Source organism: Miniopterus schreibersii (assembly GCF_964146895.1).
Source record: "Miniopterus schreibersii genome assembly, chromosome: 8".
Lineage (NCBI taxonomy): Eukaryota > Metazoa > Chordata > Mammalia > Chiroptera > Miniopteridae > Miniopterus > Miniopterus schreibersii.
In genome coordinates, this window is record NC_138109.1 from 44,548,311 (window position 1) to 44,575,677 (window position 27,367).

Genomic DNA, 27,367 nt, shown 5'->3' on the forward strand with positions numbered 1-27,367 from the left:
AGTATTTCAGTTCGGAGGGGCGGGCCCAAGTAGGCGGAGGCGGAAGTGATTGCATTCCGCTCGGGTCAGGGAACTGCGGCTCGCGCTCGGTCTGCTCTTAAAGGGTGAGGCACGGAGGGTTATCCAAAAATTTGGAAGACTTATTTTAATAAAAGGTGGAAACTTTTGTTCTATTATGTACAGGCGATGTCGTTTAGAAAATTATTGGTTTTGATACATAAATACAGTTAAGCAGTGTACACATGGAAACACACCAGTCATTTTTGAGTTGGAATATTGCCAACATTCAAAAAAAATTAAAAATTTTTTTATTGAATTTATTGGGGTGACATCGGTTCGCAAAGCCGTACAGGTTTCAACAAAACTTCTGCACACTGCATCGTGCAATCACCGCCCAAGCGGCCTCTTTCCCTCCCCGTCCGTCCTCCCCCTTTTCCCGCCTCCACCTGCCCCCACCCCCTTTCCCTCCCGCTATCGCCACGCTGTTGTCCGTGTCTGTGTGTGTGATACATATAGTCTATATATAATTACATAAGTATTTCATATATAGTTTATATATATGTAGTTTTCTATGTGATATGTACACATACAGTTTTTTTTCTTAAGCGCTTCACCTTTCGACCTCTGACGCTGTCAGTCGGCTCCAGGTTCCCATGCCTCTGCTTCTATTTCGTTCTTAGCTTATTTTGTCCATTAGATTCCACATAGAAGTGAAACCACATGGCATTTGTCTTTCTCTGACTGGCTTATTCTTTTCCATCCTCTGCCTTCGCCCAGAGGTAACACTCTTCTGTATTTTGGGTTGATTCCTTTGCTTTTTTAAAAAAGATTAGTGTATGTATGTGTACGTTTAAGTTGATAAGTGGTTGAGCTTTACAAGAATAGTTATGTAATAGTCTGTTAATTTTTTTCCTCTCAACAACGTGCTTCTAAATTCTTCCAAGATTGTTGCATATACTTGCACGCACGTAGCTGTAGTTTCTTAACTTTCCTGCTGTATGCCGATAGTATTCCTTTGTGTGGCGGTTTAGCCCTTTTATTTCCCAGGTTTTGTCTTTACAGACAGCGCTGGTGTAAACATTCTTATGCAAGGATTAGGATACAGAAATGCAAGGATATACCTGAGAGGGAATGTTTTCAACTATTTTGTAGTTATAATAACTTCTTTAAAGTCTTTTTCTGATAATTTTAACATCTTGGTCATCTAGAGGTTGGCAGCTTTTGATTTTATTTTTCTTTCAGAGCCAGTCGTATTTTTTAATTTATTGTATATTGAGTAATTGAGGTCTTTATCCTGGACAAGTTGAATATTATGTCGCATACACCCTGAGTCCTGTTAAAAGCCTTTGGGAAATGTTGATTTATTTTATTTTAGGAGGCAATCAATCCAATTTTATTCATATTAGAAGTTTAGTCTCACCTCCTATGGGTGCTGGTTCCCTGTCAGGTCAGTTTTTAGAGGCTTTGTTTTGTTTTGAGTCTGTTCTACATATACAACACTCAGGGATTATTTTGGAACTTTGACATTGTAGTTGAGTTCACATATCTTTTGCTATGCAGCTTTATGTCTTGCAGGTGCTCAGTTTAGGTGTGAGCACGGAACTTAATGTGGTTTCACACACAGAGTTACGGGTCCCCTTCTCCAGCTCTCCCCTTTTTGATATCCCTCTCATACTCTCTGTTTTGCAGGGCCCCTTTTCCTGGCCCTCTTGCCAGAAATAAGAGGTTTTTCCTGGAGTTTTAGCTGCCTGCATAGCTACAGCAGCTGACTAGAGTCCACACTGGGACAAAGAGGTGAGAGAAGAGAGAAAAAAAATGTGTATTACCTCTATACTCTTCAGACCTGAGAGGCCCACGTTCCCATTTCCCTTGTCTAGAAAGATAGGGTTTCTCTTGGTGTTGGAGCTTTCCAAGCCTAGGCCTTAGCTCCCAGGTGAAAGCCCAGAGGGGAAAAAGGAGGAAAAAGAGCCAGATATTTCCCACAAACTTTGGTTCACAGAAAGCCCCTTTTCCCATTCAACCAGCTAGAAATATGTTGTTTTTGTTCTCAGTTTTTGCTGCCTGTGCTGCCATCACAGGTTCACTAGGTGCCAGGGCTCAGGTCAAAGCTGTGAGAGAAAACAGGAAAAACAAACACACAGGGCATTTCTCGCAAGTTTTGATTCTCCTCCCCAATCTGTTTTTGCGTGCTCTTCAGAGTTCTCAGGTATTTGCTTTTTGTATTTTGTCCTGAACTTTTAGTTGTAATCAGTAGGAAAGCTAGGCTGCAGTAGTCTTACTCCATTTTAGCAGGAGTAATTTACCAATACATATCCATCAGAATGATTAAAATGAAAAATTCAGACAATACCAAGTGCTGGAGAGAGTGTGGGGAAACTCAAATTCTTACACACTGCTAGTGGAAGTGTCAATTGACACATCTGCTTTGGAAAATCTTTGCCAGAGTTTATTAAATTGGAATATATGCAAACCTGAAATTCCACTCCTAAGTATACTCCCAATCGAAATGCACATAGTTCACCAAAGATGTGTATAATAATGCTAATCACTGCACTATTCATAATGGCCCCAAACTAGAAGTTTCCAATTACTTATGAATAAATAAGCCTGGTAAATAAATTGTCATATATTCACACAGTGGAATACTATATATAGCAACGAGAGTAAACAAATTGCAAACACATTGAACAGTATGGATGTCACTCACAAATACAATATTAAATTGAAAAAGCCAGTCACAAACTAGTATGTGCTTTCTGATTCCATGTATATGAAGTTCAAAAACAGCTAAAACTAATCTAGGATAATGATGGCCTGAGGAGGAGATAGTGACTAGAAAGGGACATAAGAGACCTTTGAGGGTCCTGATAATATTCTTTGTCATAATCTGGGTTCTGGTTACACAGCTATCTTCACCTTATACAAATTCATTGAGCTGCATGCCGTTAACCTGAAAATAAAGGCCAAAGAGAGAGGCAACAAATGTTTATTTGAGATCAAAGAATAGCTATTTGGGAAGCACTGATTCAGGCAGAAACCCAGATAGTGTTCCTATTGTGGGGTGAAGGCAAGAAGGTTTTATGAGAAAATGAAGGGAAATAATTTCATGAATAAGGGAGAAATTTCCATTTGTGCTAATAAGCTAAGTTATTCCTTAGCTATATATGGCTGTTTTCTGATTCTAAAGATTGTCTTTATCAGTTCTTGTAATCAGGAGGCCTGCTTTCCTGTTAGCTTTACAAACAGTTGTTGGGAAGCCAGTGCTGCCCTGGCCCAGTCCATAGGTGATTTTGCCCAGTTCGTACATTCCAAAGGATCAAGGAATAAGACGTGCAATGCAGTTCCTCTGCAGTGGCTGCCCTGACTCCGTTTTAAGATAGCTCCACTTACGCCAACTTTTCACAACATTTGTGATTTGGGAATTATTTTCAACTTCAATAAGAAGTTTAAAAAATAAATACTTAAATTTACCCATCTCATCATATCCCACCTATCTTCTCATTCAGTAAATATTTGCTAAATATACCAACTTCAAGGGCAAAGCCAGTGATCCCAGACCCCCTTGTGACCAGAGTATCACTGATACCTCGGTACCCTCTGGCTTTAATGGTGATTGAGATTTCTTACAGTTGTGATGTTGGCTCTGCCCAGGGCTCCTTGCCTATCCTCATCACTGGTAATGTGTGTGGCAGGTCTGGCTGCAGCCAACATTAAAAGGGTCACATTGTAGCCATGCAGTAAGGCTGAGACAGTATAAGAGAAGACATGGTCGGAAGATGTGTTGTTCTATATTAATGCTTTAAATTCTGTAAATAAATGCTATAAAATTCTAAATGATAAATTTGACAGGATCATAAAACAGATTGTTTACGTTCTCCTGCATTCTCTGGGTAAGACTTGCATTTGTGGTCATATCAACAAAGCAGTTTAACAACATTAGAGAGTCTGGAAGCCAGGATTCATGGGCAGCACAGTGGATGTTGCCACGAGATGAGTAATGTAATCAGCATTAAATTAATGGCATTAGGGAACTGCAGAGGCAAGACGATCTATACTGTTTCAATTAAAATACGTTCCAAAAAAAAGTTCTAAAGAGCCATAGCATTGTGAATAATAATAGTGTTGCTACCTTTTACTTGCAGTGGGATATATGAAATTAGCCAGGAATGGTATCTTTGACAATAAATAACACAAATAAGTGGATCCTGGAAACCATGAAAATTTTTCACGTGCACTGATTGGACAATAAACATCTATATTAGTACCTTTTCTTGCTCCAAAACTTATCAATAAATACTACACTTCACGTGGGCCCATGATTTTTGTAATTTTATAATCAAATTGTTGCTACAGATAGCTTCTACCCTGCCTACCTCAAAATATTTCCCCCAGGACCTTGTATAACCTAGAGGCAGCGCTGGACAGAAGAATAGCATCCTTGGTTATATCTCTCTCACATTCAAGAGATTCCAAACAAATATTTTAGCCCCAACTTTATATTTCCAGACAAAAACTCTAGTTGTGCTAGCTTGGGTCAGAACCTATCAGCCATGTCAGGTGTAATATACAACCATGACTGCTAGGAGGCACTCCGATGGGAAAAGGGTAACACCTGGGGAAAAGAAAAAGCAGTTGGTTCTTGTATTAGTTTTCTAGTGCTGTGTAACAAATTACCACAAGCTTAGGAGCTTAAAGCAACGTTTTTTATTATCTCTCAGTTTCTGTGGGTCAAGTCTGAGCATGGCTTATTTTCTGCTTAGGGTTTCACCAGACAGCAATCAAGGTGTTGACTGGGGTTGCAATTTCATCTGAGGCTCAGGGTCATCTTACAAGCTCATTCAGATTTTTGATAGAATTCAATTCCTTGCAGCTAGAGAACCGAGGTCCCCATTTTCTTACCAGATGTCAGCCAGGGCTTTCTTTTGTTTCTTAGAGACTCCCTCAGGTTCTAATCACATGGCCGTCCCACAACATGAAGTTTACTTCTCCAAATTCTGCAGAAGAATTTCTCTACAATATGTTCTTGCTGTTGCCATTACTATTACCACCACCACCAACACCACGAGAGCAGTCTTATATAATGTAATATAATCATGGAAAAATGATTCTATCACCTTTGTGGTATATGTAACCTAATCAAAGTGGTGACATCCCATCATATTCACAGTTCCTGCCCACACTCAAAGGGAGGGTACAATACAGGGTGCTAAAATCTTGGAAGCCATCTTAAAATTCTGTTCATCGTGGCTATTGAATAGACAAATACTCCAAGAAATGGCCACTATAGTTGTCACTCTCTCAAAGCATTGAGAAATCTTTAAACTGACTGTTTACCTTTTTCTCTTGGACATTCCTTTAAGAACAAAATAGTTTATTATAGTGCTTGGGATTTGTCTGTGGATATTCATAGACGTTCAAGTCTCAAGTACCCCAAATATACATCTCTGAGAATATTTTTTCACACAGATTTCTTTCTACAATTTGAACTAAATGTACTGAAAGAAGTGAGAAGAAATTATTAAACATTGCTTACTTAGTACACTTTACAATTTGATGTTCTTGGAAATTAGGTGGATTAAAAAATGTGAGTATACATACATACATACTTTACAAATCTCCTACAACTTAAATGTTCTTTTTGTTCTGTGCAAGCCATTAATAGGAGATTTTGCCAGCTGGTGTTTCAGAGTCCTTTATAAATTAATTATAGCATTTACTAGCCATGTGGGAGTGGAGAAGTCTATTTAGGTCAAGGAGGCTGGCCCTGCTGGAGACTGAAAGGCAAAGCATATATAAGGCATCAGTTGCAAATCTAACACAGTGCTTTCTTGAGCGCATATGTTAAAAAAATGAACAATACTGAGATTACATGCAAATTTATGGGAAAAATTATTATAATTAGAATAAAACTTTATTGAAATTTGCCATCAATTTGTAGCAAAGATAAAAATTTTAGCTGCCACACAACTTCACATATGTTCCCTGCCACAGGACGAATGGGATGCTTGATGCTAACAGCACATTCATTCATTCACTTCAACAGGACAGGGCTAGATATTATAGCTATAAAGAGGACAATATCATAGCCTCTTTAAGAAGCTTACAGAGTGCTGGTGAATACAGATGTATAAAGAGAGTTAGAAAGCAGTGTTGTAAGTGTAGGCATAAGTAGAGGATATTATGGGTGTTCACAGGAGGAACAACTCTCCCAGTTCATGGGTGGGGAAGGGAAATGTATCAGGGTTATTTCATTACCAGTAACAGAAAACAAGTCTGGTTAAACTTTACCCGTCAGGACTGGGACAAGAATGAGGCAAGCAAGTCACAAGGGGTGTGAAATTTAAGGAGGCATTCTCTCCCAGGTACTCAGCCTGAAGGTGTCACCTGAGAGTACCTCCTTAAACTTTGTATACGAGATGTCTGGCTCACACTAGTCCTGGTCCAATTTATTTCTTCAGTCTGTGGATGAAAAAAAGGGAGTAATCTCAAATGGATGATCTGATCATAAATTCCTAACTGGGCTGCTCATGGTGAGTAGTCATGCCCCAGGTATATAACTTTTTAGTAAAAGGTTTATCTTTGCCTAAGCAAGCCCACTCTATTGTTTCTGTGCATCTAGCTTAACACACTGTTGAACTACCCTCAGGATAGCACATAGTCTTGCTAACTATCATTTATTTATTTATTTACTTATTTATTTTTCAATTTTATTTTATTTTTTCCATCACCATTTATCCCCTCTATGCCTGCTTCCATTGTTAACTATCCTTTAATCCATTCCCCATCTTGCTTTTTCCCACCTCCTTGTAATCTTCCTTATATTCCTTCCTTCATTTCAAATGCATAAAAGAAGCTGAAAAACTGTCATTCTCTGGTGCATTTGAGATCTTGCTCCTGGCATATGTCATTAGTTTGGCTCAAATAAACTCTTATAAAAACTCTCTGTAGGTTTGGACATTTCTCACATCGACAAGTCTTACCCTGAGTCAAAAACTTCTTTTCTTTTTTTTAGTTTTAGTTTTCTTTCCAATGAAAAACAGTTGAGAAACTCATTCACACTGGTGTAAATAACTAAAAACAATTTAAAGTATACATTCTTTTAAAGAAATTTTTAGTTTAGCAGAAATCAAGTCCTTAAACCATGGCTCAGAAACTGAATTGTTTGCAGGGACCACCAGGCAGTAGCATAAATGAATGAAGCAGGCCTGTGTAAGACACCAGGCAGTGAGGAAGATGATGAAGAGCTATTCAAAGACTTTCAAGTTCAACCTAAAAATAAATACTGTTTGGCCAAACATAAAATACCTGCTGGATTATAAGGTCAATAGGATAGTTGTTGTGCTTGCTTAGGGTAGAAGAAACTCAGTAGCTATATTAGAATATCTGTAGGCAAATAGCTGTGAGGACATAAAGAGAATTGGATGGAAAGCACCTATTTGGGATATTATCCTCCACTTAAAAATTCCTTGTGGCCTTATAGCAGTTAGACAGACAAGAGGAGAGCAAGGACAATGGGCCAGGTACAGAAGGTCACCAGGGTGGAAAGCCCAGGATGCCTACCAAGGGGCAAAACTGGGAAAACAAGAACTCCAGGGTAACCTTTCCTTCCCTAGCATATCTCTGGTCATGTGGTTTAGACCTCCGTGACCTTTTCCTCTCTAAAGATAACATCTAGGCCTCAGTTGTGTTTCAGCTCCACGCTCCAAAAAGCAGCAAAACCAGAAAAGTGACACCATGGCTGCCTCAGGATCGACTGCACTGACAAATGACCCCCTGCCCTGGTGCCGACCAATCAGTGGAGATCATGACTGTGAAAGAGCACAGCTGGAAAGCTGATGAATATTCTGTTGAGCCCCTCCCTTGAGAACTCCCCTAAGGTTCCCACCTGTAAGAGAGAGAGAGAAATACCCTCAACACAAAGGACCCTGACCATGCTCTTCCTCAGGGGAGCGTGCTTGTGCAATTCCCTTCCCCCTCTCCTTTTCCCACAGGCACATGTCCCCTAAACTCTAAGGGACCCCATGAGACTTGCAACCGAGGTAGCAATGGGCAGTGGCAGCTTATCCCAGGCTAACCCCCTGAACCTGTCTCCAAGGCCCCCTTCTCCCTGACTTCCCAGTGAGCCAGAGCAGACCAGCCTAGGCTCTCCTGTTGCTTCCTCATTTCACTGTGTGTTTTTGCTGCAGCCAATAAATTCTTGCTTGCTTTGTTGCACTTTGTCTCTTGATTGAAATCTTTCCTTTAAGAAGCCAAGAACCAACAGAGATCTCATTGTCTTGGCGGTAAAACAGCCTTGTTAAGCATTTCTTTGGCTTTGTTTCCTACAGAGCCCTAGATCTGGCATAGTTATTCCCATTCTTTGCTGTCACTACTTCTTTTGCCTGTGTTCCTGGAAATGAGCAAAAGACAAAATTGGAGAGTTTTTCACAGCTTGAAACTAGAGAGATGTAGACAAAGTTTAGGAACAGGAAAGTTACAGCATCGCAACTCTTAAGAGTCTCTTCTCTAGACAGAAGTAGTGTAATAGGCAAGAGCAGTCAAAATTTATATTTACTTTCCTATTGTCTGGAAACTCTAGGTGCTTCCAATAGAACTGTCAGTCATGGTGCTCTCTTTAATCCCAAGCAGTTTGGGAATCTCAGTGCCCAGTCTCCCAGGGGGAAGGAGTAAAGCAGCTGGCCTAAGATCCATTCACTTCTTTTACCTGTGAGCCACCACTAGGGGCTAAAAAGAGGGGAGGGGATCTGGCTTAATCTCTTTGTCATCAGGACTTCCGGGTAAATAGAATAATGATTTTAGGCAGGAGGATGAGGCCTTATCTACCGAATGTCCTTAGTAGCCTCTCCCTTGGTAAAGATTGCTTACAGTATAAACATGGAATCTATTGATTTATGGAACATGACCTCTCAGGAGAATGTTATGTAAGCTACACAATTCTCTGAGATATAAAATGGAGATGTTTCATAAGTTATATGCTTGTACAAATCTGCAAAACCTGACATTGAGACCTTGTCTATTTTTCAGAGCCAGTAGATAGGAACAACCTGGCAAGAATATCCTAGACCTTTCTTTGCTTTGTCTTTTGATTTCCTGTACTCTTGACATTTTTAGTAAAGCTTGATGCTAGGTAAAGTTTCTGATTTGTGTGAGTCTGATCTGATAATCCAATCCTGTGTGTTAGCTTGCCTGGTCATGGATTGGTTGAAGAGTGGATATGTGAACTAGGAAAAGCCAATGAGAATATTCCCTAGGATTCATTTAGGAATGTTGGGAGAGAGCCGTTCTCACTCCATTGGGGTTCCTAAGCTGGTAAATGGGAATGTGATACCCAATATGTAGAGGGAGCCCACCCACACAAAAAAGTTAAGTAGAGACAATGAATGCTGATCGATGGAGAGAATTAAAGAGAGAAAGAAAGAGAAGAGGGGTAAGGTGGTGGGGAGAGAAAGTGAATTCTGAATATAGCATTTGAATCTCTGAATTTCATTCTGTCTGAAGCCATGTCTATCCCCTGGACTTCCCTGTTACATAAGCCACGTCAACACACTCTTTTTAAGTTATAGTGCATTGGATTTCTGTCACTTGCAATCAGGAATTCTGACTCATATAGTTGGAATTTGGTGTGGGCCAGACTGGGAGGAGGACCTGGGAGCTCAGGAACAACAAACAAGCCTGCTAGAATAGTTCTGAGGTGAAAATCAGATGAGAAACGAAGAAAACACATATCATGAAGCTTTTTGATTTGTTTGATTGTGACAAATGCTATTATAGTTAAGGCATGTAGCTAACATTTGCTGCGATAAATAAGGAAATGACTACTTTAAATTGTTCCACAGTTTAGAGTAGTGGTTAAAATCATGGGCTTTTGAACTAGAATTCCTGCTCTGCTGCATGCTAGCTGTGTAACATTGGTCAAAGTGCCACCCCTCAGTTTTCTCAGTTGTATAATAGGAATAATAATACATTATATTGTTTTTGTCAATATTAAATGAGTACTATATTTAAAACTCTTTCTAAGAGGAGTGTCTAGCAATAGAAAGTGCCATGCATTTGCTGTGGTTATTATTATTATTATTATTTTCCAAACCACAGTTTTATCACAGTAAAATGAGGATAACATTATATACATGTGTGAATTTCAAATGAGATAATGTATGTAAAATGCTTGACAGTAAACGTACAATAAAAAGCAAGTATTAATAGCTATTAGTAGGGAAGTTAGAACAGTTGAAAGTTATGTGTACCAAATAGGTATCCCCAATTTTCCAAAACAAAGTTATATAACTAATTTAACAATAAAGTGCACAAATACACTTCTAAGTAGTACAATATTGGGGTTAACAGTTTAGGCATTGGCACCAGTTTGCCTGGGTTCACATCTTGGTGACCCCTAATAAAATGAGAATAATGATAGTGTCTACTGCATAACGTGGTTGTGAGGATTAATTGAGGCAATCCCTCTTAAGTAATAAACACCATGCCAGGAAAATAGTAAGCAGTCAATAAATGTTAGTTCATATTATAGCTCTGAGTCTCAATCACATTCACTGGTGAAAATGAGGATAACATCCACCTGACTAGGCTGTTATGTGGATAAAATGTGATCGTGGCAGTGAAAATGTCTAGTAAATAGTAGGTATTTGATAAATGCCAGTTTTATTTCCCATTTTTATGATTCAGGAGACAACTTGGAATTTTACAATGCCTTCAGGTTATCTCTATAAATATCAATTGGATTTCTATGTGTGTGGATATAGGACAGAGAGGATTAGGTAGAATTTGATCAGTGACACATATTAAATGTGGTTTATTGAATACCTATCATTCAGTTGGCTTATTAGCTGTTCTTTTCTTATAAAAGTAGATTGTACCAGAAATACCCCCTTTTTGTATGTTCTTTTGATTCCGGTCACAGATAAATGGCAATTTACTCAATTCAGAGAGGGATAGAAAAGCAGGCTGGTATTTTAGGTTTGTTGCTGCGAACATTGGTGCACAATCTGCTAGACCTGAAGGAGGATGTTATTAATCAAAAAGTGAACAAGGAGGCAAAGAACTTCATTATGCTGTTTTGCTCCCACAAATTGCACCTGGAGCTTTTTAATGAATGTGCCCTTTGGAGACAGGTGGCACTCTGCAGAGTGTAAACCTCTCTAAACCTCTTCTTGTCTCTAACTGACATGTCTTCATGGCACCGTGAATAATCAATCTAAGTCTTAAATGATGTGAAAGGCTTTGATAGAACTATAATTAATTGAAACAGTTTTTTTCCTGGTCTTTAAAAGTACACATGGCTAGAACTAGGGAGAGAAAGAATGGGAAGAAACAGCTGGGGGAAAATTCACTTATTCATTGTTAAAGGCAAGCCTGTAAGAGATGATATTGTGTACTGGGTGAACAAGCACAGTAGATGGCAGCTTAGTAACATACAATATCATTTTCTCATATTCAGAAGTCATGTTTTTAAAGAACATATAGGAAAATCAGTATCTTAAGTATTATATATTTATTGTCATCTCTTTTGGGGAAAAGTTCTGTACGTGATTTCTGCTGCCTTAGAGAAACAGAATTGTTATAAATTTATCACATAGTACACATTATTAAAGGGACATTGGGGTATTCTAGGATTTTTCCACCCTTTTTTTATTAACAACTAATTCATTTTGAGCATGTATAGATGTTTTTTGATATTTGAGGAGATAAAGCACTTGGGGTTGACTCTTAAGTAAAACGACACTGCAAATAACAGTTGATTCCTCTGAAAAACTGGCTGTAATTTTAGCATTTCATGCATGTTTTTTTAATGTGTTAGTTAAAATATTTAGCAAGCTAGTAGAGGTATGGAAAGGGAGAGTAAGAGAAGGTAAAATTACATGGATTTTTGAATGTTAAGGGAAGAAAAAATAAGAGCCCAACTTTCCCTGAAATAGAAACTCAAGACTGCATCTCTTGTTACATGGGAGCCACCAAAAAGTCCAGGCATTAGGAAAATTTTGATCCCTGAAGAGAAAGTTGACAGTTCTTGCTAAGATGGACTCAGACCATTACACAGGCTGTATTGGTTTAATTGAGCATACATTGTACCCCTCAGCAAGAAATCTTCCACTGTGCTGCCCTATTTTCTTGGACACCAGAGCTTGACAGATTTCTCACACAAGTAGGCAGTTGAGTGTGATACAATTTTGACATGAAATGTGCTTATACTTTGAAAGCCATTAAACAAGACTTGTTTGCTTATAATTTTCTAATAAAATAAAAGGCCTTCTGTGGAAAGCAGTTTTAAAAACACATCATAACATTTTAAGTGGGTAGGTCTTGCAATGTTTGTTCCAATTTTCTAGTGACAGACACAGAGTAATAAAATTTCCCTAACAGATGCTTAGTGCTGGGTACTCACATGTCACTCAAGCTGACAGGGTTTTAAAAAAGAGCACTTTCTTCGCCATGTTACCATTTTAAAAGATGAACTATTGCACATAATTCAATTTTGCTTAATTGAAAAGTATAAACTTTATAAAATATAATTTATTAAAGTTAATATGATAGAATTAATTGGATATTCACCCTAAACAACCCATTAGGTCCTATTTTACAAATTTATCTGTCCCAAATAAGATTCTAATCCTACATGCCTGGAGAAAAGCTTTAGCCCAGTTCACAATATGATCTTAGAATTTTGGAGTTGGGGAAGATACTTAGAGATCATATATTTTAAATTTATACCTACTTTTAAGGATTTTATTTTTTTATACCTTAAGGATTGGATTTAATTAATATTCAAATAACATAGCAAGCACCATTCAAGTTCCTTAGTTTCTTTATACACTCATTCATTAATTCATTCATATGTTCCCCCAACAGAGCATTTCACATGTACTGGTATTTTCCAGGAACTATGTTAGGGACTGGTGATGCAAGAATAAATATTTCACCATCCTTGCCTCTGTGCAGGAGCTCAGAGTATAGCTGGGAAGATAGACAAATAAATTAATAACTATACTCTAGTGTGATAAAGGCTGTGACAAGTTTGTACACAGTCCTGTGGGAAAACAGATGAGGGAGCAATCTATGTCACTTGGGGGTTCTGCAAAGGCGACAGCGAGGAAATCACATTTGAGCTGGAGAAGGAATTCTCAGAGGAGAAGTGGGGGCTGAAGACGTAGGAAAGGAAATAGATAAGAAGGCAGAAGAGTATGTTTGGGAATATAGGGAAGGGTGGGAAATGATAGACTGAAAAGGTAATTTAAGGAAAGATTGCAAACATCAGATACTAGAGTTTGAAATTATTTTTTGTAGGAGAGGACAGTTAAACAAACTGAAGGTAAAGACCAGGATGTGATCTGATCTATTTTTGAAAAGCTATCTCTGGCAATGGTGTGAAAGATGGTTTAGACTAGGTTAGTAATAGGTGTGTTGAAGTATGTTTGGCTGTTATACTGTGGCAATGGAAGTGACAGTGGACAAAGCCATGTATTAAGATACATTTTAGAAACTGAATTGACAGGACTGGGTGGTCAGTTGCTTGACAGATGTTAAGGGAAAGGGAAAAGTTAAGGATGGCTTCAAGAAGTCAAGTTTGCATGAATGGTTTGAGAGTTTAGAGAAGCATTTATTTAATACTCTTCACAAGCTCTTGAGGATTATCACAGATGAGAAAAACTGAAGTTTTGAAAAGTTATTTGCTGAGGTTACCATATAGGTAGTAATTTATGGAGGCCAAATTTGAGCACATTCTGTTTGACTAATTTCAGAACCCAAGCTCTCAGCCATTGTACTGATTTTCTGTGCTGACTGAGTGGGGAGTGATGCCATTTACTGGGCTGGAAAGTACAGGAGGAAAACCATGTTTTGAATGCAAAGTTATCAATTTGTCCTTTAACATTTTGAGTTTAATGTATCCCAAATGCCAGAGAATAGAGATATTCAGAAGAGAATTGGAAATAACAGTATTGAAGCTCATGAAAGATACGGAGTCAGAAAGCTGAAATTTGGGTGATATCAATTAGTGGAGGTTGAAGCCGTAATTGTAACTCAGAGGACCCAGAGAATAGGCATAGGGAAGAAGATTAGGCAGAAAGCTTTCACTGCCAGTGGAAAGAAAGGAGCCAGGGGAGGCTATTGAGGAGGAGTCCTCGAATGGCTTAAAGGAAAATCAGCATAATACAACTCCCACCTAAGTCTGTGGAGACTTATTTTTTCTCCTCTGGGCATACATTGGACAGAAGCTTGGACCATTATCTTCTTAAGTGTTCACTATGGCTTTGAAAGTGTTATAATTGTAAAAAACTGTCACTCACAGCCTCTCCTTTCCCGAAGTTCACAATCTTTCCATTCCACTCCATACAACTTCCTGCCCTCATAGCAAGCCACAAGTCCCCATCATCGATGATGCTCCCACTCTCTGCTCTAGTCAACTGTACGCCAGTCAGCTTCACCTTCAAGATGTTTTTATATTGCTCCAGGAACTGCTCCACTTGTGAAATATTTAACCATGAAATTTCAATGACTGAGCATAACGTCTTTCTCTCTCCCTTCCTTCCACTAACTCAATTCAGATTTGACTTATTCACATCCTTTACTATCTATCATATGATGTATGCTAGGATTTAGAATTTCACAGAGTAGGAAGGGAGCAGACATGGAACAAAAATGTTTGCAATCCTAGTGTAAAAAGTAAGACAGTAGAGCTATATTATATTACAGTAGTGTGATGCAGTGGAAAGTCTGAGCAGCTGCACTTTGGTTGAATATGGGAAACATATCACTTATCTATAATTACATAACTAAATCCCCAAACTTAGTGGCTTAAAGTACCCACGACATTCTTTCTCACAATTCTGTGGGCTGACATGGTCCCACCTACATGCATCTGGTGGCTGGGATGGGCAGGAATGGCCAGGAAGGTCTGGGGTATAAGTGATGTATGCCACCTCTCCTTCTGTGGCCTTTCTCTCTTCATGCTATCATATAGTACAAGCAGTATAGCCTGAGCGTTTTTTTGGTTTTTTACAGCATGGTTGTTGGGTTAGGCATTCTTTTGGCTTGCCCGGAATCAATGGCTTTAGTGGGAGGAATAGCTTGAATGTACCGGAATGGGATGAAAATTTGGCAGCTTTTTTTTCTTCTTCAGACAAATTATCGAGGAAGACTTTAAAAAGAAAGAGGTGCTTGAGATGAACCTTGAGGGCTGAGAAGCTCTTCAGGTGGGTGGGGATTCAGGAGAAGAGGAGGAGCTCTTTGGGAAGAACAGCAGTGACATGAAGGCACAGCCGTTCTGTGTGCCTGGACGTGTGGCACGCCTGGGGGCATCTGGGGAAAGGAGTGAGACATGAACTCATGGGAAGCCTTGTTGTAAGACCTGAGCTTTGTTTCCCAGGCTGCAGAATGCCCTTAAAGAGCTGTATGCAGGGGGGCGTCTGCTCTTCACTCTCAGTGGTTCTCCTACTTTGCCGGCGTCATCTGTTCTCCATTAATAAGCTCTGGCTTCATTTCCATTTTCGATCTAACTGACAGCCCATGGTCATCCAGTTAAATCTCTCTCTCACCAGCACCTCGAATTCCCACCACTCTCATGCCCTTCTTTTCACTCCATTATTCTAACAATCTCGAGAAGAGCTTAACCAGCTGTTTGTTCTGATCCTGGAGCCGGCATTGAGTAATACTGGAGAAAGTCACGCACCGTGTTGTGTCCCTCCCTTACACGTTTATGATTTCCAATTGCTGTTGGACTCTCAGTATGATCTAGCGAATACTTACATAGCTTTGTGCATTCCCTACATAGCACTGGTAAGTTTTTACCACTAGTTTCAAGCTTTGTACTTAATGCCGCACTATTTTCCCCTAGCAGGTTACCTTGGGTACTTTGCAGAGGAAATAGCTGTTAGAGCTGTGAAAAACTTTCTTTGCACCGCCTCCTTGAAGCTCATTTATTCCTTCTCATTCTGGATCACTCCCTTCCTTCCCTTCCAAATTCCTGTCATCATCCTAGGACTTACTTTATTTTTACGCCTCTGAATTGATTTACAGTTCTCTCCTCCTCTCCTTCCCTCCTTCCACAGGAAAAAGGTCATTCTCCCTCCTTTCCTTCACCTGTGCGCATGGCCCCACACCTTCTACCTCCTGCATGATTTTACTAAATAATTATGCCCTCTCTTATTTGCTTTTTCAACCTCTCTCTTTCCACAAATTTCTTCTCAGCCTAAAACATGCAAAGATATTCTATATCCTATAAATACTTTCCCCAGCCTTGTTTCCGCCACAGTCAATATTTTCTCACTGTACCCCCAACTTACTCTTTATTATTTCATACTTACTCCTTAGCGGCCTGCAACTTGACTTGTCTCAACCAAATGCCAAGCCCAGTTTCTGACACCTGGTCTGCATGTAATAAAGATGTGTTAATGGTCAATTTCTAATTGCCAATATTATGATCTCTTGTTAGCCCTCACCATACTTATGGTGGGGGAGGAGGGACAGGTTCCATTTTAAGGTCCTGCTTCTGGCTCAGTGGATACTTGTAAACCACACATACAAGTGGACATTAAGGCTGAGATTCTGTACTCCATTGACTTCTTCCAAAATCAACCTTGTCCTATTTGCATTTTGGTTTGTTGGAGCCTGTGCTGTACCAACTGTTAAATATATTGAATATTACCATTGTTTAGATATGAATGTTCTTTGGAAATTATACCGATATAAAATGATTATTTTTATTATGTCTCTCTTGAAGTGTGGTGCCCATTTAATATCTGATAATCATAGATGTTTAGAGCAACAACACTTTCTCAGATTCTAGACAAATTTATGAAGGCAGAAACCATGGTTTCCTAGTATGTGACAGATAATAAATTTTTGTGGCATGAATGGATGAATGTTCCTTATATGTAACCCAGCCAAAATTTTCAAAATGAACATATGTTTCTGATATTTCAAATTAAATATACCACCCATTGTTAGGGTTTAGAGTTTTCACGCATTCTAAGGCGACTGTTGTGCTATTATTGAAAGGAAAAGAAAAAATCCACCAATCAGTACAGCAATTCACAGGTAAGTTTTGTTTTCTCTGGTAAATTTCATCTGTTAGAGTGTTGTTTTAGGTGCAGTCTTCCCATAGAAACATACATAAACTCATGTGTTTATGAGTTTGAACTTAAACTACTGCTATAAAACTAGGTACTTATTGGCCTTCAATTTATCTAACTTTTATCTTACAGAATGTGAGCTCATTTAATAGCATTAAGTGAAGGAAGCTGGAACAGCATTCCCTGTACTGCATACCTTTGGGATCTTCCTGTATAATGTTGACATTCAGTCTCAACCAACTTGACAATAAAATGATCCATTTATCCAACACAAGCAGGTGGAGGGGGAGATACTACATCTTTTCACTCTGCCTCCCACTCCCAGAGCCAGTCCGATGCTTCCTTTGGGCCAAACACATGCACACACAAACCACTTCATCAACAATTTTTCATGTTTTCTGCTAAATTGGGTTTGCTCTTTTTATGTGAATTTTCCCCTAGATACTTTCTCCAAATAGCACAGAAAGTATTTGTGGTGAACTAAAACTTTTTAATAATAAAATTTGTGGTTATAAAGCTCTGGGACTAAGAAACACTTATAAACAAATGAAAATGACCAGCTTTATCATTATATAGACAAGACTACTGAGGAGTTTAGGAGAAATCGCTGACATTTAAAAAAAAAGATGTATGAGCCTTAATCTTAAAATCAAACTTTTCAAAGGAGCAATATTATCTAATTAAGGACTTTTAGAAATTCCTTGGCATCTACAACATAAAGTGATTACTATAATCGCCAAGAGTATTGAGTAAAATTTTTACTTTCTTCATTCCACTCCCTGGTAGATCTCTTTCTAAAAAGAAATCACACAAAAAGCAATTGTCTTTTAACCTAAATAGTCTATGACTATTATGGTTGCTTATTTAGATTTCTTTTTTTTCTTACTGAGAATAAGTTGTTTGTTGACGGGCAGTGTTTTGTTGCCACTGTGAAATTCTAGAATGACCAGGCAGATTTCAGAGCCTGGAAAGTTCTGACTGTATTAGATTATTATAGACACAGTAGAGTTATTTGAGGGACACCCAAAGTGCCAGTGTACCTTAAGTATCTTTCTATCAACTTGTCAAGGTACCTAAAATCTCTGTCATCCTTTTCTTTTAAAGCCTTCATTTTCTTGAATGCTCTTATTAAAATAAAAAATGTTATTGATAGGTTGTTAACATATATATTTATGACAATAAGTAGGATTCTAACAACAACAACAAAAAGGCCTGAGAAGAAAGATTTGGGATGGAAAATAAAAGCGGAAAGTCTGGCAGAGCACCATGCAATGCTCAGTGAAAAACCCTGCTGGTATGAGGGCCGGGTTCTATCAATCTTTCAATTGCAACATTCTGAAAATCCAGCAGAAAATGTCTAAAACCAGAAGGGAATTCATTGGCTCTCATGACCAATACTCACAGCCTGTGTGCCACTTGTCAATTTATTGCCTCTCAGTTCAAAATTCACCCTTCAATATGTGTCCTATGATAACACTCCCTTTTAGTGTTCCTCTTTTAAAGTGAGACCTACGTTAAGTGTTCTCAGAGTAGGACTCTGGAGGGACTTTGCTGGAGGAAGGAGCTCTCCTCCCTTGTGGAGCTGCTGCTGGCTGAGCCAACAGTGTGGGTGTAAGGCCATCTGGTGAAGCTCTGCCCTGCCATGTGCCTGAAATGTGATCCTTCAGCAACTTTGCAGCCTGGCAATAACCTTCCTGCTGCACACTTAACATGGAAATTAGCACTCCAAAGGCTTTCTGTCTGTACCAGTGCTTCATTTCCCCTTGTAGGTCCCTCCCTGTGCTACCTGCCTGTATCACAGAGGGTTCCCATCAGGCCAGCTTCTGTTCCCTTTGAGAGCCCTGTGTGCTTTGCCTGCTGCCTAGGTTTCTACCTGTTACCAAGTGCTGGTTGTCTGCTCACCACCCGCACTCCAACAGAGCTGCTCCAGATCGCCCAGCACCTGCAGAACTGTTCCAGTATGGGAAACCTAGTTAAATTTTGGGCTATCCAGTGGTGGGGCTGAACTATACCTTCCCCTAAAAGGCTTTTTCCTGACTTTGGACACTCTGACTTCACACATTGGGACTTGTTTGCCTACATAATCACATGAGGCAATTCCTTATAATAAATTATCTCTCTATAGCACATACTCCCCCTTGGATATGTACAATATCCTGTTGCTACTGTGTCAGTACTGACCTCTAAAAGGGAAGGGAAGAGAGGAAGGAGACAGGGTGGGAGGTTGGGGGAGTGGATAAAGACATGAGGATTAGAGGAAAGGTAGGAAAGAAACAACTTCCCTTTTCACAATTTTGTCTTGGGCTGGTAGAGTATTTACCAATTCCAGGCTTTTAGTCTGTTCATCTCTCACCTTTGGGGCTCAGTAAGATACAAAACACTGCAACATTCACCTACTGGTTTGTTGCCATGAAACAAGAGGACCCTGAGAGACTTACCTGTACTCCTAGGCTGGGATAAAACTTGACCCATAGGGTCCCCTTGGAGGATTATACATGTTTTTAATAGGGAATTCGATGGTTTATTTGCTCGTTCATTTAGTTGCATGTTCGGCCTGTTATCCACTTAGCAAATATGCTGGCAGTATGTGAAGTAATGTAAGGAATTCCAAGGCATGTAAGGCCAAGTTCCTGATTCTCCAGTGATTTATACACTTGTTAGAGGGGAAGAAACATTTTAAAATATCTGAAATACAGGGATTTGTAGGATCAAATTCATAAGAGAGGTGCAAATCATAGAGATAAGGGAGGTTTTTGTTGCACTTCAGAGAGGGAAAGGCAATGTCTACTGAAATCAGGAAAGGCTTCATAAAATGGTATGTTTGATCTTTGAGAAACACATAGGATTTTGAGATGAAGAGATGTGCGAGAAAACTCCCAGTGAGAAAGAGGGTGAGCCAAAGAACAGGGTTAAAAAATAATAGAATCTGTTCTGGGAATGAGTGAATAAATCAATATTGTTAGTTATGGACTACATGTTTATCTCTCCCCAAAATCTATATGTTGAAACCCTAATCCCCAATGGAATTATATTTGGAGGTGGGGACTTTGGGAGGTAATTAAGGATGGAACCCTCATGATAGGATTAGTGCCCTTTTAAGAAAATATGTGAGAGAGCTTGCTTCCTTCCTCTCTGCTCTACACAGCAAGGAGGTAGCTGTCTGCAAACCAAGAATTGGGTCCTCACCAGATCCTGGATCTGTTGGCACTTTAATATTGGACTTCCCATCCTCCATAACTGTGAAAAACAAATGTTTGTTTAAGGCAACCAGCCTCTGGTTTTCTGTAAAGCAGCCTACATGGGCTAAGCATAACATTTAGTGAGGCAGTTTGAGAGAGAGCAAGGTTGAAGAAATAGGTAGGGAAAAGATTCTGGTCAAACTTAAGAGCCAAGCTAAGAACTTATATTTTTTAAAAAAGTTGTAAATAAATGTGCACAAAGCATAAGTCTATAGCTCAGTAGATTATTACAAAGTTAACATACCCATGAAACTACCACCCAGGTTGCAAAATAGAACATTAGCAACATATCAGAAGCCCTACTCATGCCCTTTCTCAAACACTATACCCTTCTTTCTCCTTGAAAGAAGCTATACTGACTTTTAACACCATGAATTAGTGCCGTCTGCTTTTGAATTCTATGTAAATGCCATTAGATAGTATAAATTATTTTGTGTATAACTTCTTTAACTCAAGATTGTTGATGAGATTTATACATGCAGTTGAACATATCTATACTTCATTTATTTTCATTGTTTCATAAGTATTCCAGTGTATGACTATACTACAGTTTATCAAAGTCACTGTTGTTTGTGGGGAGTTTGGGAGTTATAGGATATCCACTTGTTCAGCTTTAGTAGAATCTGAGAATAAACTTTCCAAAATAGTCCTATCCATATACTTCCACCAGCAGAACATGAAGGTTCTTGTTGCTCCATAACCTCTCCAACATTTGGTATTTTCAGATTTAAGTTGCAGCCTAAGAAATTTGAACTTAATTTTGTGTGCACTAGTGAGCCACTGAAGGACTTTGAGTTGGAAAGTGGTGTGTACATCTGGTAAGGTTGCATAGATTAGGTGAGAGAAAGACATGAAAAAGGCAGCTAGTTAGGATGCTATTTTAATGATTTAAAAAAAATAATGTGAAAACAAACTGGAGTATTGACAGAGGAGCTACAAAAGAAGAGACAAGAGAGATTACTCCTGTAGTGTGTGCCTATCACTAATAAGAATTGTCAGTTAATGAATCGTGAGGATAACAGTAGCAAGGGTGACTGAAAATGAGCACATGTTTGAGCTTAAGTGACTGACACAGTGATGGAATCTTAACCAACTTAAGAAAGCTTGGGAGAAAATTTCTGGTTTTGGGGAAATTGTTTTTACCAAAATTAAATAGTTTACCCTATTTAACTATTTTGCCAGACCCTTAGTTTGAATTTGTGACAATCTTTTTCTCCAACTCTCATTTCTAATCTTTGCTGTGGAAGATCATTCTCAGTAAAAGCTTGTTCAGTCAGGCAAGAACCAGGACTATGGTGAGATAAGTTACCTCTGTCTTGGTGAACTCAGTGTCCAGAGAAAGCAACAGAAGATTTTCTGTTATTCAAAGCTGAGAGCTTTGGTGTAAGGAGTGATGGTAGCTAGGAGAATAACAGATCCGGGACTTCTTGGAAGCCTACGTCCATATAGCTTTTAAAGTAGGAGCTATTCTGTGTGTGCTCACTTCTATTAGTAATTCTTTCTTTTTGTCTAGACATTTTTCTTTCTTTCTTTCATTGACATAGCAATGGCTTCTTCCATTTTTGCAATAAATTATTTAAGTGGATATTCCCTGGGGTATGGCAAATAGGTAGATGTTCCAAGACCAGCACTCCACTACCTTCACCTGGACTGGTGCTGAGATAGAAACTCCAATTGATGATTTAAATTTTTGAGACAATTGGCTTGGAATAACATGTCAGGCTTCGGTGGGTTTGCCTATCTCTATGATTTCCTATTGAATGGATCTCATGGGCTCTATGTCTGTTTTAGCACAGCCTCTTTAGTAGAGGCTTTTGTTTAATATCTTTGGTAATATTTTATCTGCTATTGTATCCAAACACATAAGACTACTTATTAAGCTTCTTTCCTCCAATGAAATCACTTTGACAAAAGTTTTATTGTAAATTTGTACATTCCAGGCCTGTAACTATCTCATGATAGAGTACAGTGTGGCACTAACAGGAAATGAGTAATAGCACCTTATATTTCTAGGCCACTTTAACATTTAAAAGCACATTTACATCTTTTATATCCCTTTACTCTCCCCATCATCCTAGGAGGTGTTATTACTTTCATTTTTCAGATGAAGAAACATAGGCTGGAGGACTTAAGTAGTGTTGTCAGCCAGGACTTCAAATCAGATCTTCTAATGCTAGGATCAGTGCCTGTGGTGGTTAATTTTATGTGCCAGCTTGACTGGGCCACAGGACACCCAGGTTAAACATTATTTCTGGGTGTGTCTGTGAGAGTGCTTTCAGGAGAGATTAGCATTTGAATGGGTGAACTGAGCAAAGCAGATTGCCCCCTTCCAATGTGTGTGGGCATCATCCAACCCCTAGAGGGCCTGAGCAGAACTAAATGACAGAGGAAGGGCGAATTCTCCCTCTTTCTGCTTGTGAGAGTGAGACAGCAGTCTTCTCCTGCCCTTTGACTGGGACTCACACAGTCAGAGCTCCTTGTTCTCAGGCCTTTGGACTCAGACTGGAATTTATTCCACCGGCTTTTCTGAGTCTCCAGTTTGCGCACAGCAGATGGTGGGACTTCTCAGCTTCCATAATCCTGAGCCTATTCCTTATATGACATCTCATTCTACTGTTGATTTAGTTTCTCTGAAGAACCCTGATGAATACAGTGGCCTTTTGCAGTGCTTCTTCCCTGATTACCTTTGGCATCTAGCTATAGATTTTACTGTTTTCCCCCAACTCTTAATCAAAATTATCAGGTCATACCTGGGACCAGCCTGTACTTAGGAGTTAATCATGTGGCATAAGATCTACTTTTTATCTTTTTAAAATTTGCTGTAACCAGTATCACCTCTTGTGTGAGTTGGGTTCGAGTGAGTAGCCAGTAAACGTTGACTAAAGGCCTTTTTACATTTGATCTCTTTCTGGCACTGCTAAAAGCTGCTATTACAGCCTGATTATATGGTCAACAAGTTGGACTTCAGAGTCTAAGAACTAAGTCATTGCATATGTAATGTTTTTCTTGAGAAAAATGAAATTATTTTCCTGGATCTGTTACATAGATCAGCAGAATGTATGCATTTTTGAAGAGATTGGTCTTTGGTAAATATATTAGAGAAAATAATCCAAAACAAACCAGAGAGGCAGAAGGCAACACTTGTATTAGCTTAACATTAAGTCACTCAGTACACAGATGAAAGACTAAGGTGCAGGTGAGAAGAGATGTAACGTTTGTTGATTTATTAGCACATGCAACTCAATCACGCATTGGAATCTACTGACTAAGAGCAGTGTCATGGAAAAGATAATTCTCTCTTGAGTGCTGTTCTTCTAGGCTCTTCTGGTGAAAAGATACTTTTAGGCAACACTTTGAAACTCAAAGAACTGTAATGAGGTATTGAGAAAGGTAATGAGGTATTCTTCACAGAGCAGTGTGCCATGTCCATTCTATCACTGAAAGAATAATGGCATGAGTCAGAAAAGCTGAACACATATACCTTTAAATACCTTAAAAATGATGTGGGTGTGCAGTCATTTAATTATTTGGATGTTTTGTCAATGTTTACTTCCTGGTTAAACAGTGAGCATCTCCACATTCAACCGTGTCATAGATTTATGAACATAGTTGAGCTTCCCTGCTTGATGGAGATTGGAGAATGATCCAGCCAACATGAACGAAGTTGGAGAAAACAAGATACTAATTAGGTTCCAGAATTCTTACTTAAGACTCTGAGGATCCTGTGAGCCAAAGGGATTGGCAAATATGAACTGCAAATTTTAGAAGTCAGAAGAAAGAAAGGACATTAGATTTGCAGAGCCACATATTGGGCCAAATTGGGTTTTTTAGCCAAAATAAAGGTAGGAAAAGAGCAAAAGCTATTTGGGAATGAACAGGTGGTTCCTCAACAATTTCCTCATTTGATAATGCTAAGGAGATAAGATGACTGAGGTTTTTCTTTATGGAACAGTGGGCACATGGTAAGTGGAGGAGGTCATGCTGGGTAAAAGGGCAGAGAGCTGAGCAGATGATTTTTAATCATCCTTCCCCACAATAGACATTGCCTAGTATTTTGTCATTAGACACAATTTAAAATACTTAACAGCCAAAAAGTTACAAAAGTAGTCAATTATTTAGTTTTTCTGAAGGATTCTAAATGACGTTGGACTGATTTTTAAAAACTGAATTGGATGATTTTGGAGTTAAATTAGTTATATAGAGCCACAGACTCAAGATGGGGAAAAAAAATTCAAGGTTATACTATTGCTCTTGTTATGGGAATCTTTTATGTAGTGGTCAGGTTGAGTGACAGTCTAGTGTTTGGTTCTCTGTTGACAAGGTCATACTACTTTATGAGCACCCCATTCCATTGTGTATAGCCTTATATTTGTAATTATTTTTGGCTACCTAGACAACTTTACTGATTTCTAGCAGCATTTTAATTCATGTTTATGAAAAATCATCTTCTATATTGGATGCAGTACAGAAGAACTGCTAATCATGGATACCAACATGACCACGGTAAACCAGCAGTCACTCTCTTCCTCAAATTTGAACCTTGAGCACAGTGACAAATGTTTGTTGTTGTTTCATTACCAGCAGTGGTGCCCTGACCAGATGTTTGCTTTCCCCTGAGACTCTGCAGTTCCTGCTTTCTCATTCTCTGAATGAATCTGCCCTGCTTTTTCTTGTTTCCAAAATTGATTCTTCAGCTTCCTGTCAATTTCATGTACGACAAAAACCAGGGGAGCCTATTAAAAATAAAGATTCCCAGATCTCTCACCCCTCAAGTATGTAATTTAGTAATATAGGGTGGGGGTACAGGGCGTTAACTTTATAACACCCACCCTGGGTGACACTGAGGCAATCAGACTAATGAGCCGATTTCTGGGAACCACTGTTTAGATGATATAACTCAAATGTAAATTTGCACTTCAATAGAAATTTCTGAAAGTTTAAAAGGCTTACTGGCCAACTCATTAAATGAAAACCCCCAGTTCTTTTTCATTCATTCAATAATTCAACAAACAGCTATTGAGCATCTATAGTGTGCCAGGCACCATAGTGTGTCCTGGGACACATGATATCATTAAAATTAGTTGAGACTGGGTATACCAGCTCATTATTGGTGGGCACTGAGGCACTGAAAAGAGAGCAAGGAGTACATATCGGCATTTTCAAGTCCTATATTCAGTAAATATTACCAATAATAGTCAGAAGAAATGGAAAAGCATTTATTTTTGTATTTCCATATACCCCAAATGTAACAATGCAGATTTTTAATTCTAGGCATGTTGCTTCATGTGTGTAAAAAAAATATCTAGGTTAAACTGGAAAACTCAGCTCTAATTAATTAGTGTTAGACACAATAATAAAATTCAACCATATCGATTTTCTGCCAGGTTTAATAAAGCAAGATTTCCTTCTTTTATTGTGCTACTAAATTGCCTCACAGTTACACACATAATATATAATAAAAACAACTGTGTAGTTGAACAGGATATGAAAAATGTTTAGAAGCTCTGTCAGCTAACAAAAAATAACTCGTATGTAAAATACTTGCTGTTAAATTAGCTAATATTTCATATTATTTTGGAGGGTATTTTAAGATTTTAAATCAATGGTCCTAAGTAAATTTCAAAAGTTTATATCCCTTCTCACAAAATTTTACGTTTCTCATCATAAGCTTAAATATAGTTGCCGTTTGAATGACTTGGGGGTTAGTGACATTGACACTCCTCACAGTAAAAAATCTGCATGTCAAATTTGACTCTCCCCAAACTTAATAGCCTGCTAGTGACCAGAAGTCTTATTGACATAACAGTCAATTAACACTAGGTTGTATGCTATATGTATTATATATTGCATTATTATAATAAATAAGTTAGAGAAAGAAAAATGTTATTAAGAAAAATATAAGAAAGAGAAAATACATTTACAGTATTTATTGAACAAAAATCCACATATGAGTGGACTCACACAGTTCAAACTCGTATGGTTCAAAGGTCAACTATAGTCGTAAAATATATAGTTCACAGGAAATTGGGAACATTGACATAAAAATTTCATCAGCCTTTGAAATGTGTCCATTTGATTCCCTCCATAACCCATATTAAAATACACGAACAAACTCATTTTAACAATTGGAAATTTTTCATTTTTCTCTCTCTTTGAACTTCTATTTCTAAATCACTTTTCCAATAGAATTTTATTCTAGTTTAATATATTCTTTATGCCTGAAAGTTTTGTAGTGACCACTTTTCTCTGACATAAAAATATGCATGTACGTTGAAAAATAATTTGAAATTTGTGACCATTAGACTCCAGGTGTTAAAACTTCTTCTGAATTGAATTTTTATTATACTTATTAAGACAAAATTAATCTAAACAACATAAATAATTGCACATTTAGATAATAAACATAAAAATAACATTTATTAGAACTGTATCCATTATTCCTATGGTTGTGCAATTTTTGTTTAATAAATGTGTGTATCTGTGGATGCATATTATTTATTGCTAGAATGAGACAAAGCTCAGCATGTATTCTATTTTTGCTTTTATGAATGTAAGATCTGAGAAAACATATTCCCATAAATAAGTAGATGAGAATGGAAAGAGTTTTGTTTTAGCAATGTCACTCAAGGATTTGAATTCCTTCCAAGTTATATGCCAAAATTACATAGTTATCTATCATTAAAAATTATTTTTAATGATCTACCAGCTGTCATCTTAATTAGTCTATTTTTTTCAACTTCATTAAAGGCAAAGTATTGAAACCAATTCCAGATTTTATGACTCATTTATTAGTCATTTACTTTCTCAACACCAACACCAATATTTTTAATTGTCCTCTTGTTTGGCGATCTGGAGATTTCTACACTCAGGGTCAATGCACCATGGTAGGGTGGTAAAATTGACAATAGGTATACCTCTCTTTTAAAAAATGACCAACTGGTGTGAATATTCTCAGGCAGACAGATTTTGGAAAAAGTACATATGAAGCTTAGAATCTGGAAATTATTTCCTTAAAATTATTCATGCCTCCAAACTGCATATATCCCA

At 38.3% G+C, this 27,367-nt stretch overlaps 1 long non-coding RNA gene across 1 annotated transcript in view; it reads left to right on the forward strand.

The window, feature by feature from the left end:
- The first annotated feature begins 41 nt into the window (after window positions 1–41).
- LOC308560262 overlaps window positions 42–27,367 on the forward strand; it is a 57,998-nt gene continuing 30,672 nt past the window's right edge. Inside the window, exon 1 of the long non-coding RNA XR_013999313.1 lies at window positions 42–104. This is a non-coding gene — a long non-coding RNA (uncharacterized lncRNA). The remainder of the gene's footprint in view (window positions 105–27,367) is intronic.